Here is a 13,641-nt window from a genome sequence, read left to right as displayed (position 1 = left end):
GAGTTTGTTGGTAACATTCACAGTATAGGATTATGGTAATTTACCAAGACAATACCTTATAAAAAGTGAACACTGGAGGATAATCAACCATTGTTTCAGTGCATTTAGGAGTTTGTTGGTAACATTCACAGTATAGGATTATGGTAATTTACCAAGACAATACCTTATAAAAAGTGAACACTGGAGGATAATCAACCATTGTTTCAGTGCATTTAGGAGTTTGTTGGTAACATTCACAGTATAGGATTATGGTAATTTACCAATACAATACCTTATAAAAAGTGAACACTGGAGGATAATCAACCATTGTTTCAGTGCATTTAGGAGTTTGTTGGTAACATTCACAGTATAGGATTATGGTAATTTACCAAGACAATACCTTATAAAAAGTGAACACTGGCTGATGATAACCAACCATTGTGTCAGTGCATTTAGGAGTTTGTTGGTAACATTCACAGTATAGGATTATGGTAATTTACCAAGACAATACCTTATAAAAAGTGAACACTGGAGGATAATCAACCATTGTTTCAGTGCATTTAGGAGTTTGTTGGTAACATTCACAGTATAGGATTATGGTAATTTACCAAGACAATACCTTATAAAAAGTGAACACTGGAGGATAATCAACCATTGTTTCAGTGCATTTAGGAGTTTGTTGGTAACATTCACAGTATAGGATTATGGTAATTTACCAATACAATACCTTATAAAAAGTGAACACTGGAGGATAATCAACCATTGTTTCAGTGCATTTAGGAGTTTGTTGGTAACATTCACAGTATAGGATTATGGTAATTTACCAAGACAATACCTTATAAAAAGTGAACACTGTGATGATAACCAACCATTGTTTCAGTGCATTTAGGAGTTTGTTGGTAACATTCACAGTATAGGATTATGGTAATTTACCAAGACAATACCTTATAAAAAGTGAACACTGGAGGATAATCAACCATTGTTTCAGTGCATTTAGGAGTTTGTTGGTAACATTCACAGTATAGGATTATGGTAATTTACCAAGACAATACCTTATAAAAAGTGAACACTGGAGGATAATCAACCATTGTTTCAGTGCATTTAGGAGTTTGTTGGTAACATTCACAGTATAGGATTATGGTCATTTACCAATACAATACTTTATAAAAAGTGAACACTGGAGGATAATCAACCATTGTTTCAGTGCATTTAGGAGTTTGTTGGTAACATTCACAGTATAGGATTATGGTAATTTACCAAGACAATACCTTATAAAAAGTGAACACTGGCTGATGATAACCAACCATTGTGTCAGTGCATTTAGGAGTTTGTTGGTAACATTCACAGTATAGGATTATGGTAATTTACAAAGACAATACCTTATAAAAAGTGAACACTGGAGGATAACCAACCATTGTTTCAGTGCATTTAGAAGTTTGCTGGTAACATTCACGTCACATGAACTACAGGGCATATCTTACTTGGTCTCTCGCATCGATGACTGCATTGTCCATTGATAAATGGATGAAGCGCCAGATGATCTGTGGACCAAAAAATATCCAATACATGCTTCCAAAGTATATAAATAATAGGCCAATGGACTGCATTAGAAAAGTGTGGTATGTTACCTACAGTATATACTTTTTTAAACTGGGTGACTGTCAGCAACCATTGGTTCTGTGCAAACGGTAAAAATGAGGGGGGAAAAAGATAAATAAAAAAAAACTATATACACACACAATGCAAATTATGAATGGAGTCGATACAGCTAGATCGCTAACATAACGTCTCATCTGCAAGTGGTCCAAACATGCCTATGCAATATCGACAACCGTGGCCCAAATACATGTGTTCAACGCATTTGTCTTGTACAGAAAACAGTGCAACTACCCATACACTATACTATACTATACTATACTACAATATACTATACTATACTATACTACACTATACTATACTACACTCAGCTAGCTATACTATGTACCGGTACACATGGTTCTGTCTGTATCACACAATGATGGATTATTTAGAAGTAATCTGTACTTCTGTGTGCCGGATTATTTAGAAGTAGTCTGTACTTCTGTATGACAACTAATAAAGAAACTATTTAGAGAAATCCCTCTTTGTGTGGTACAGAGCGAAGCATTTGTCACGATGCAGGGGGACTTTGCACGATGTGCAAAAATATCTGGTCTCACTCCTGACGCCACGCCTACTGCAGACACGACATTTCCTACACGGTAGCTTTTTCTTCGGGGTGGCTTTGTATGCAACCATTACATGCTTCACAAAGCCACCCACTAATCTGCTCTGCGGGTCCCCCAGTGGGGCCCTAGGGTCGACACGCCCCACCTGCTCAGCCCCTGCCTCCTCCTCATCCCCACCCCCTGCCTCCTCCCCTGCCTCCTCCCCTGCCTCCTCCCCTGCCTCCGCCTCCGCCTCCATCTCCGCTGTCACCCCAGGAATCTTCTTCTCCTTACCGTCTGTGTAGGTCCGCGCCACAGCCCTGGTGAACCGGAAGAGGTTGGAGTAATGCCCTTGTGGGTGCTTTTTTTTGTACAAGACAAAAGCGTTGAAGATACATATTTGGATCAGATACATCACAAACTTTTTGGTCCACTTTCCAGTCTTACGTGTAACCGGATAGTACGATATATTCTGATCCAGCTGATCGACGCCGTTCATGAATTTATTGTACTCCAGGATTGATGATGGCTTGAGCATCTCCACCCTCAGCGCTTTGCCCTTCTTCTGCTTCTTCCACACCATCGCCTTTTCCATGGTGTCCTCGTGGAAGCTGCTGATGGTCTTCACGATTCTCTTATCGCGCCATGCCACGATCAGGACCTCCTTGTTGTTGACCGCAATGCGCTCCCCCACACCGATGTCACGTTTGGTAATGTTCTTGATGATGGCTGGCTCGCCCCGGTGCTTCCTGAGGGTACCACAGACGTCGGTCCTCAACTGTCGGAGCCTGGCGGACATACGTACCGAGTTGTAGAAGTTGTCCATGAAGAGCGTATAGCCGGCCCCAGACAGACGTCCAAGCAGACCGACGACCGTGTCCCCCAGGAGCGAGCCTTCCCGACAATATGGCTTAAATGAAAAGCAATATCCTGTGCGTGATTCGCACAGGAAGTAGGACTTGATGCCATAGCGGGTGGGCTTGTTGGGGTTGTAGACCCGGAAGGTCAGGCGGCCTCGCCATGCCATCACCCCCTCGTCAATGGCGAGCTCGCGTTCAGGCTGGTACAGCTCCTTGCACCTCGCGTTTACATGGTCGACTACAGGGCGTACTTTGCACAATTTGTCTCTAACCTCCAGGGAAGTATTGTCCGCAAAGTGGAGGAATCGCCAGATCAATTGGAACCTGTTGCGTGGCATGGTATCAGAGTAGTACGGTGTGTACATCATGTCGTCAGTGGTCCACATCTGGTCCACGCGAGGCTTCCGCAGGACACTGCTATGGAAATGGAGTCCGAGGAACTTCTTCAGCTCCTTCAATGTGAGGGGCTTCCAAAGCAGTGCCCTGCTACTGGTTAGCGTGGGGTCCAGCCGGGCAATGGACTGCTCAGCGTAGAGGTTGGACTGGGCAACAATAGAGTTCAGAAAAGCATCTGTCAGGAACAGATCCATCCATTTCGCAGGCCGGTAAGATCTGAGTGCCTTGGCGTCCTGGAGCAACCCCGGTTGGGCTGTGAAGGGGATCCTTTGAGGCACCCAGCCCTCATGAGACCAGGCATTCTCCTCTTCCTGGCGGATCGCAGCCCTGCTCTTCGCTCCTCCACGACCTGTCAATTATACAAATATACTATAACACCCCTACTGTAGACATTCATATGCCACGTAGTTACAAACTGTGTGAGTGAATGAGTGAGTGTGTGTGGGGTTCAGATGTCAGAGCTGGACGTGGTGTGGGGGTCAGAGGTCAGAGCTGGAAGTGGTGTGCAGAGTGAGGCCAACTTACCGCTCTTAGATGTGCGTTTCCGCCCTGCAACGGGTTCCGGCATGTCCAGACTAGCATCCAGTTCTAGAATCACATGATGTAATACATTACACTAGGGCAACGCATTGTCATTGTATTTACCACCATCACCACCAGACCAGGCCCTGCAGCAGCCAGTCACCACCAGGCCCAGGCCCTGCAGCAGCCAGTCACCACCAGGCCCAGGCCCTGCAGCAGCCAGTCACCACCAGGCCCAGGCTCTAGCAGCAGCCAGTCACCACCAGGCCCAGGCTCTAGCAGCAGCCAGCTACCACCAGGCCCAGGCTCTAGCAGCAGCCAGTCACCACCATGTACAATTACCTGCAGGAGTAGAATGTGATCCTATGTCGTTGCCAGTCTCAGCATCACTATCTGCAGGGTCTGCGCCAGAATCTGAATTGGATTAAATTCATTCAGTAAGTAAGTCTCACAAAACACAATAGTAATACATTTACACATACATAAATGTAGTTAGTACATACCCAAGCATGTTTGTGTATTGGCCCCGGATTCGGTTTCGGAGTGTTCTGCTGTGTGAACACAAAATAAATCAGCGGCCATCAAAGCATGTACATGTGTGTGTGTTGTAATCAATGGAATTTTACATATGGTACACAACCATGCATTTAAATATAGGCCTCGCCATGTGCCCATGCCATTGTGTATGTGTGTGCTGTAATCAATGGAATTTGCATATAGAGGCCTCACCATGTACTGCGAAGTTCAAAGGTGTTGGAGAGGATGCATGTCTTTTGATCTTGTGTGTGTGTGTGTGTGTACACACACTGCACACACACACACACACATACACACACACATCAAATGGCATGGGGTGAGGCATCTACACACACACACACACACACACATCCATGTAACTAAATGTAGTGGCCTGTACATGCCTACTATATCCTATATCATTCAACTATCGATTTGAACATGCACAAAACAATATTCACATTGCAACATACCAATTACCACGTCGACCACCACCACCACGTCGTATCATGCCCAGCATGCAACTATTATCACTTACATGATAGCTACACACTTCAAAGAGCCACTTCAAAGGGCGTGCACATGCACACACACACACACACGCACACAAGACAACCTAACTGTAGCACATGGTAGCGTGGCCTGTACTACATGCCTACTATATCCTATATCATTCAACTATCGATTTGAACATGCACAAAACAATATTCACATTGCAACATACCAATTACCACGTCGACCACCACCACCACGTCGTATCATGCCCAGCATGCAACTATTATCACTTACATGATAGCTACACACTTCAAAGAGCCACTTCAAAGGGCGTGCACATGCACACACACACACACACGCACACAAGACAACCTAACTGTAGCACATGGTCGCGTGGCCTGTACTACATGCCTACTATATCCTATATCATTCAACTATCGATTTGAACATGCACAAAACAATATTCACATTGCATTAGTAAACATGACGTACCGTTGCCCCGTCGACCACCACCGTGTCCGACTCCCACGTCTGAATCGTGCGATGAATCAGACTCATACCTCCGACCCAAGCCGAGATCATCGTCAGATGATTCCGGAGCTAGAATATAATAAATGCATATCAGCGTTAGGTTTGGCAAACTAACGTTACATAGTCACAGAATAAGCGGTAGGTAAATCATCAAATACACGTTTCACACACACACAATCACATGCATATCGCCGGCGTTGGTTTGTCGAACTAACGTTACATAGTCACAGTATGTAAATCATCAAATACACGTTTCACACACACACACAATCACATGCATATCGCCGTTGGTTTGTCGAACTAACGTTACATAGTCACAGTATGTAAATCATCAAATACACGTTTCACACACACACATATATATATATATATAAGACCGTGTAATTACCTGGTGGTTCCCAATCGGCGCTCCCATCAGATTCGTGGGCGGTCGAATCGCTGTCCCCTGACTCGCATGAAGAAGCTATGACCACAGCGGCAGCCTTCCTCTTCCTCGAACTGCGTCGGGTAGAGCCGCTCCCGGTCCCGGGGCGAGACGCGTTACTGGGCCCAGCAACGGTCTCACGGCTCTCTCCGATCGGAGCTACCAAAGACGTTGGTGCTGTTGGTGCTGCTGCTGCTTGAACAACCGCGGGTCCAAACGCCAGCTTCGTCTGAACAAAGCGACCCGCCGCCGGATTGTCCCCTCGCTTTCCTACACTACGTCTCTTCATACTGATCTAATAATCTAAATGAAACTACTAACTGATCAAACTACTATTACTACTACTGAAATATACTACCTAGACTACACACTAATCCCTCGAATAGTACTACTACTTAGCACGACTAAGTACTTTCTAAAGCACAGCTGAAACCTTACAATTAGTCTGATACTACCACTATACTGTATAACACTATAAATATAGACTATAGGCTGATCTCAATTCAAATCTCTCTCTCAATCTCTCTCTCTCTCTCTATCGCTCTATCTATCTCTCTCTCTCTCTCTCCTCCAAAACCTCGTAGATTCTGGGATCGCGCTAACGTTTTATACCTGTGGTTACATTGGCCAGGTATGCTGGCCAATCAAATCCCAGATTCATTGTGGGGTACAATATTCCCCCTATTGTGATAGTGTTAGAAAATAGGGGGACACTGCCACCTAGTGAAATTTGAGAGGAAATGCAGTTTCCGGTTAAAATTTTCTTCCAAAAGCTCGGCGGTGAAGTTCAGACGGGGAAAATCGAAAAAAGATGTAAACAGATCAAAGACGCTGTACAGCGTCCTCGGCACCTTGAGCATGGCCGGGAAAGACGTTGTAAATCGTTTCTAGGCACCCAAAGTGTTAATGATTGTTTTTGTTTTCAACAATTTGATGGTCTTATCTTTAACATTTATTTGTATTATTTGGACAACTTTGTCAAAACTGAGCACCATGCACTTGAAGATTACACTCGGGTCCCGATTCTCTGAACCTAGAATTAAAAAGCTATGCAGGGCTTGACATTACCACCACCACCCGCCAAATGCTGGTCAAATTTGGCTAAAAGAGTGTATTTTTTGGCCTTTCGGTGGCGAATAGAAGTACTTCCCGTGGTGGCATTTTGAAATCGACACCACCGTCATGCTCACCATCAAACAGAATGGCCTTTTTACACAGAACGATGAGGCAGAATGAACAAGCTGTGTAAAAGGGGCTTGTGTGTAAGCTCTTACCTGGCATGTATGGCTCTACAGAGTCAGTGCCCCTTTCATATGGATCAGTCCTACATTTGACATCCGGGTGATGTCATGAAATCAAAGGTTCTCTTTGTGATTTCTAGCTTCAGGAAAGAGTGGTGCTTGTTCTTGTTAATGATCAAACTGTCCTCCTGCATAGGCGGGTTGCAGGGGACATGTCCCCCTCAATATTGAGAAGAGGGAAATTGGTCCCCCTCAAAAAATATAGCTAATATGAAAGACAACCCATTCCCCACAAACAATTGCAGACACCCCTACAGGACCGTACCATCTCAACCGCGCAGACGTGCCTCTCAATGAAAGTACACCAGAATGCAGGAGATGTGTCTGACACCTGGGGGAGGACCGGACCAGAGCCCTGTTTAAATGGTTCCCCCCAATGTAGAAACCAACACAACAACCAACACAACAATGACAATTGAAGTGAAACGATAACAAAATCACTACCATTTTCCTTGTAAATGCCAGACCGTGGCTTTGAAAATATCGCCACCCCGGTCCTGTCACAGACTCAAATGTATGGCTGCTGTTAAGATAATAGAGGCCAAGCCTTCCATGGTAATTAGTTGCCCAACTGAGCAGAGTTAAGGGCAAACCGTGGGGGCTGATTATCTTTTATGCTTTCTTCCCACTCGTCTTTTCTGTGACACTGAGTGCAGAGATACCGCCCTATTGTGTTCCAAGCTGTATTTTATCCAAGAAAATTTTCCTAGTTGCCAAGTCATGTGGAGGGGGGGGGGGGGGGGGGTATTTAGAGTATATTATGTTTGCCAACTCTGTAATTAAAGTGTGCTCTGCAGACTGTAAAAAAACAGTTAATCTACCATGGCCTGTGTGAATAATTATTCAGATTCAGAAGAGGCATCAGGCTCCCTAACAATAAGGTATTGAGAGTTGCAAATGGAATATCTTGCTAAATGTTGACAAAAAGTTCAAAACGCATTTCATGCTTAGGAGAGATAAGCAAACAGTCTATTTTATCTTTTTTATCTTTGACTTTATTTTAGTTTACGTTTAAAGTGGAAAGATAGTACAGTACCCTCCAAGGTGTCCATGTGAAGAGTTTTAATAGACTCTGTGGGGGCAAGTCGCTCTCTGCTTCATGTCAGGTGGGGGGCCGAGTTTGCCTCAGAGGTATTAACCTCTTAACATACGACCCTGCCGGTGGAACAGACGAAAGTCACGGCACTTCGCGAGCGTCTAGCGAATTAAAGCTCTATCTGTTGCCATTCGAACGCCACCTCAATCGACCAAATCCGTGCCTCGGTTCTCAAGTTCCATGACGATATGTCAGGCGTGCAACTTTTTACGCACGAGCGTCAGATGACCACTCCTCCTTACTAGCCTATGGGATGATGCACAACAAGCCTTGTGTAAAAAACAACTGACAAATAATGGACCATTCGGTAGCAAAGAACCAACCAACACAAAGCAGTCAAAATCATTGAACAGAAACATCACAGTGTTTTATATAAACACCCATGACAATAGACATCTGTTGTTGTGCAACTGGCCTCTAACTTAAACATTTTGAAGGCAACTTGAAAGCCTCTGTATTGTAGCCATAATGCTCTCTCTCCACCAAAGTACTTGATTAGAAATACAAATATCTCCAAAAAAATATCTCCCATTCTCTTTCTCTTTCTCTTTCTCTTCTCTCTTCTCTCTCTCTCTCTCTCTCTCTCTCTCTCTCTCTCTCTCTCTCTCTCTCTCTCTCTCTCTCTCTCTCTCTCTCTCTCTCTCTCTCTCTCTCTCTCTCTCTCTCTCTCTCTCTCTCTCTCTCTCTCTCTCTCTCTCTCTCTCTCTCTCTCTCTCTCTCTCCTACAAAAACATAACTTGTCCAAAAGGACAAGTAACATTAAAAAAATAAATAAATAAAAGTATCCAAACATAAAGTACAACATTAATAAGTAACACAAGTATCACATGTATCAAATACATCAACAGGATCTCTAACAGCCAGGTGTCATCTTTCCTACAGTCAGCAACGGAACCTGTTCCCAGAATACCGTAGGATCATGTAGACACTTCCTGTTGTTTTTCCATAAAAACCTTTTTAAATTCTCCACTCCAGCCTTAAAAGCACCACTGCTCTTCCAGTAATGTGTTTAGCGGCATTGATTTTCTAGCCATCTCAGTTTTAACCCCAAAGGTTTCAGTGCTGACAAAGAGGTAATTCCGGTAATATAACTTCATGAATGGAAGAGCGAGAGTGGAGCATCGTCCAAATGAAGATGTAATAATGTGTCTAGAAAATGAGTCCTCCTCTCTCTCAGCTGCACCTGCTGTAATGTTCAGAGGGAGAACCGATCTATCTCGTAATAACCGTAAAAACAAATACGACGGTAATAACTTCACATTTACACCTTGGCGCAATGTTGCAGTATTACTGTATATATATATTTTTTTTTTTATCTCTGGGCGGAATTTACACAAATGAGGAGTGACCTGATTATATTGTAATACACACGTTGAGGAAGAGGTAAACAGAGTCTTGACTTTGAAGATAATGACAGTAATGCGTTGCTGCGTGTGGGTCCACCCTCCTCTCTAATCTCCAGGGCCGGCCCGTGGGTCTGTTGGGCCCTAGGCGAGATACTGAACCCCCCCCCCCCCCCCTTGTAGTAAACAATTATAATAATTATAATCCGAGAGAAACACAGTAACTGGTGACATTTATTCACCAAACTACATTCAACCATCTTTGCAGATGCCTCATTTCAGTGTTTCTCTCGGACATTGAGCAATGGGGCGGGGGGGGGGGGGGGGGGGGGGGGCCCAAGCATAGTATTATTGTAAAATGATATACTGCATATAAAAAAAAAAATTATATGAGTTCCCCCCCCCCCTCCCCCCCTTTCGGGGGCCCTAGGCGACCGCCTGTATGGCCTGTAGGTCCGGCCGGCCCTGCTAATCTTCATGAGGAAAGCTGCACTGCGCTGCTGCCTCTCGTCTCAACTCATATACAATATTACAGACTCAGTCGTCAACTGAGATGCCAGTTACATAACAATCTGTGTTCTCTTTGTTCCTATAGGAGTGACTCTCCTACTTTATGCATTTGGTAATTGTACACTCTTAAAAATATGTATAAAATAACACAGCGTGTGTTGTCCCTGATTAATCACATAAGGAATGTATTGAAGCAAGACTAGGCAAGCCTAGTTGAAGTCTGTTTACTATTTACTTTTACTCTTACTCATAGTACTGTATACTGTATATTAAAATTATTTATTGCCAAGTTGTATTGTAACATAACCAATACAGACCCTCATCTGCACCTTTGTTTACACTGTTTATTTTTCTCATATTTTTATATTCTGATCTAATTGTACTGCCTATATCTATGTCTTTCTACTATTACCCTGCCCACACCTATACCCCCCCCCCCTCCCCTGGACACTGGTTGGATGCCAAACTTATTTTGGTTGTACTGTACTTGTGCTGTATGATGACAATACATTTGAATATAATCTATTATACTGCATCCTGTGTAATTTCAACCCATCTTTTTGAAGAGTATAGCTAGATATCCTCGAGTGAAACTACTTCATGCCCTTACAGCTTTTACTGTAATGGAACGTAGACCAAATGCGTCCACATTTTTATAGGATTCTAGCACATTTTCATAACAATAGCGAATATTACCGTTTTCATTGAGGTTTCTTACAAATTAACAATGCTTTATGTTGTCCTTTATATGCCGATTATCATTCAAATCTTAATGTCCCCCTTTAGACAACATATGTAACGCTACCAGCGCACTTTTGTTAAGATAATTAGTTTACCATTTGCAGTCGCTATACCGAGGTCGCAGTAATAGTTTACTGCTGTTCAGATCACGGCGAAGAATAGACACATTCCAGTCACCTGTGAACTGTGCTAAGGATCTTGGGAAATGTATTCATGTAGTTTTCAACATTTTCACCTTTTAATTTTAAACCAATGCTGCCATCTACTGACAACAGAAAGTGTTGTCTATCGTCACTTCCGTATACAGTGTCGCCCGAAACCCATTCTAGAGATTCCCACTTTTTACTGGGAATGGGGCGTGGCCGTATTTGGTCCCAGACAATAAGAGTGGCTGCGATTTGTCACCGTGATGTTAAGTGACTCCTGCTGGGTCCTTCTGAACTCGTACGTCTACAAAGTAATAGTCACTCTCTTCAACTGACACCCAGGTAGGATATCCATTACTGTGTAATTGCCAGTGAGGGTGCAGCTGAGCTGTGGTCATGTCAAAGTGTGCTCTTAATGCATTCTGCCTGATTGCATAAACGTCATTCTGATCCACTCGTCTTGTATATAATTAGCTCAACCTAGTATAACGACTGACACTAACCTCAGTAAGACCATGCTGTGCAGACACCAGAGAGAAAGGGGAGTGATACATTGAGTGTGGATAGATAGATAGATAGATAGATAGATAGATAGATAGATAGATAGATAGATAGATAGATAGATAGATAGATAGATAGATAGATAGATAGATAGATAGATAGATAGATAGATAGATAGATAGATAGATAGATAGATAGATAGATAGATAGATAGATAGATAGATAGATAGATAGATAGATAGATAGATAGATAGATACTGTAGATCGATCGATAGATAGATAGATAGATAGATAGATAGATAGATAGATAGATAGATAGATAGATAGATAGATAGATAGATAGATAGATAGATAGATAGATAGATAGATAGATAGATAGATAGATAGATAGATAGATAGATAGATAGATAGATAGATAGATAGATAGATAGATAGATAGATAGATAGATAGATAGATAGATAGATAGATAGATAGATAGATAGATAGACGGATAGATAGATAGATATATAGATCAATAGATAGATCAATAGATAGATAGATAGATACCGTAGATGAAAACCTCCCGCTGAGTACCCCCTCTAGCAATAATATGCATATAATATAATTATTATATTATAAGAGTGAGTTATCAATAAAGTTGCTCTTTATTTAGCCTTGTAAAAGTCCTCTCACACATCAAACATGTTATTTGCACATCATTTGCTCAATTTGTGATTGACTCACCAGATCAATGAGAAGGGTGTGCTTGACATGATACGCACAACTCTGCAATGTTGTCGGGTTGTATAGGAGAGAGTTTCAGTCTTATAGTGTATATTATATCGTCTTTTATACCTATTCTTATGTCTGCAATTTATCCATTGTTTTTTTATTATGTCAATTTGTGTGCTGATTTTATGCCAAATTCTTATGTTAATTTCATACTAATTGCTGTGGTGCACTCTGGACTGTGGTATAGATAGTTATTCATATTTATTATTGTTATATTGTGGAAATGTGTGCATTGAAATGTCTGTAAAGTCTCGACGACATTGAAAATGAGGGTGACCTCAATTGTCTTTTCGAGAATAAATAAAGGTTGATGTTGTTGCAAAGGGGATTAAAGTCTTGACAGCACGATTTCCCAAGGCAGGGTGCTCTGCGCGCAACACTATCCAGAAATCTGGCAGTGGCTTCTGATTGAATGTAAAGGCCGTTTTACACTGGGAGCGGTAATTCTTTTTAAATGAGAGGCCAGTGAATATTTTGGAGGCAAGGACAATCTGAGGGGTGGAGTGGCAAGCGGGCGGCCGGGCGCGGTCCCGTGAAATTATCGGCCTGCGTTTTCTCGATTGTGTTTTTGTGTAGGCTATTCATATGAGACGCGGTGCGTTTCCCCTGATCAGAACGCATGCGGATTATCACTCCCCATGTGAAACGGCCTTTTATCTGATGTCATTGCACGTACCACAGTTTGGGAATAGCTGCAGTACACCTGCACCTAGATTCCCAGTAATATGGCCCAATAAACCACGCCCACTTCTGGTCTTCTATCCGAATATATATACAGATAATTATGTACGTTGAACAGATATAGATACATATAATGACGTATCCGGACACTCCTAGTATGTATATATATATATATATATATATATATGTATGTATGTATGTGTAACGGTTGTGACATTGTCACCTCAAACTTCAATGCCCAGAGGGAGTTTCGAACCCGGGTCTCCCACGCCGCGAGCAACAGCACAGACCGCTATACCAAGAGGTGAATTCACTGCTTTGTAACGTGTCTATGTGGCTTTTCACAACGTCTGAAGTCCATCGTGACTGCGCTTCGCGGTACCATCCGTTACACTCACCCTCCTTAAACTCACTCCACTCCACCCAAGGCATCCGGGTCAGTCGGCACCAATGTAACGGTTGTGACATCGTCACCTTAAACTCCGATGCCCTGAGGGAGTTTCGAACCCAGGTACCGCTATACCAAGAGGTGAATTTGGATAACAGATGGTACCGTGAAGTGCAGTCACTTCACAACCAATCCGTTACATACAGGTATGTGTATTAGGGGTGTAACGGTACACAAAAACCACGGTACGGTA

General features: G+C 42.9%; 1 protein-coding gene across 1 annotated transcript in view; it reads right to left on the bottom strand.

The window, feature by feature from the left end:
- Window positions 1-13,641, bottom strand: part of LOC311243918 (metabotropic glutamate receptor 4-like) — a gene marked incomplete at both ends in the record, with an annotated part of 366,879 nt that overhangs the window by 76,035 nt on the left and 277,203 nt on the right. The window lies entirely within an intron of this gene.

The sequence above is a fragment of the Notolepis coatsorum genome (genome assembly GCF_963971535.1).
Source record: "Notolepis coatsorum genome assembly, chromosome: 17".
In the NCBI taxonomy this organism is placed as follows: Eukaryota; Metazoa; Chordata; class Actinopteri; order Aulopiformes; family Paralepididae; genus Notolepis; species Notolepis coatsorum.
Note: the sequence above shows the minus strand (reverse complement) of the source record. Positions and strands in the feature narration are given on the sequence as shown.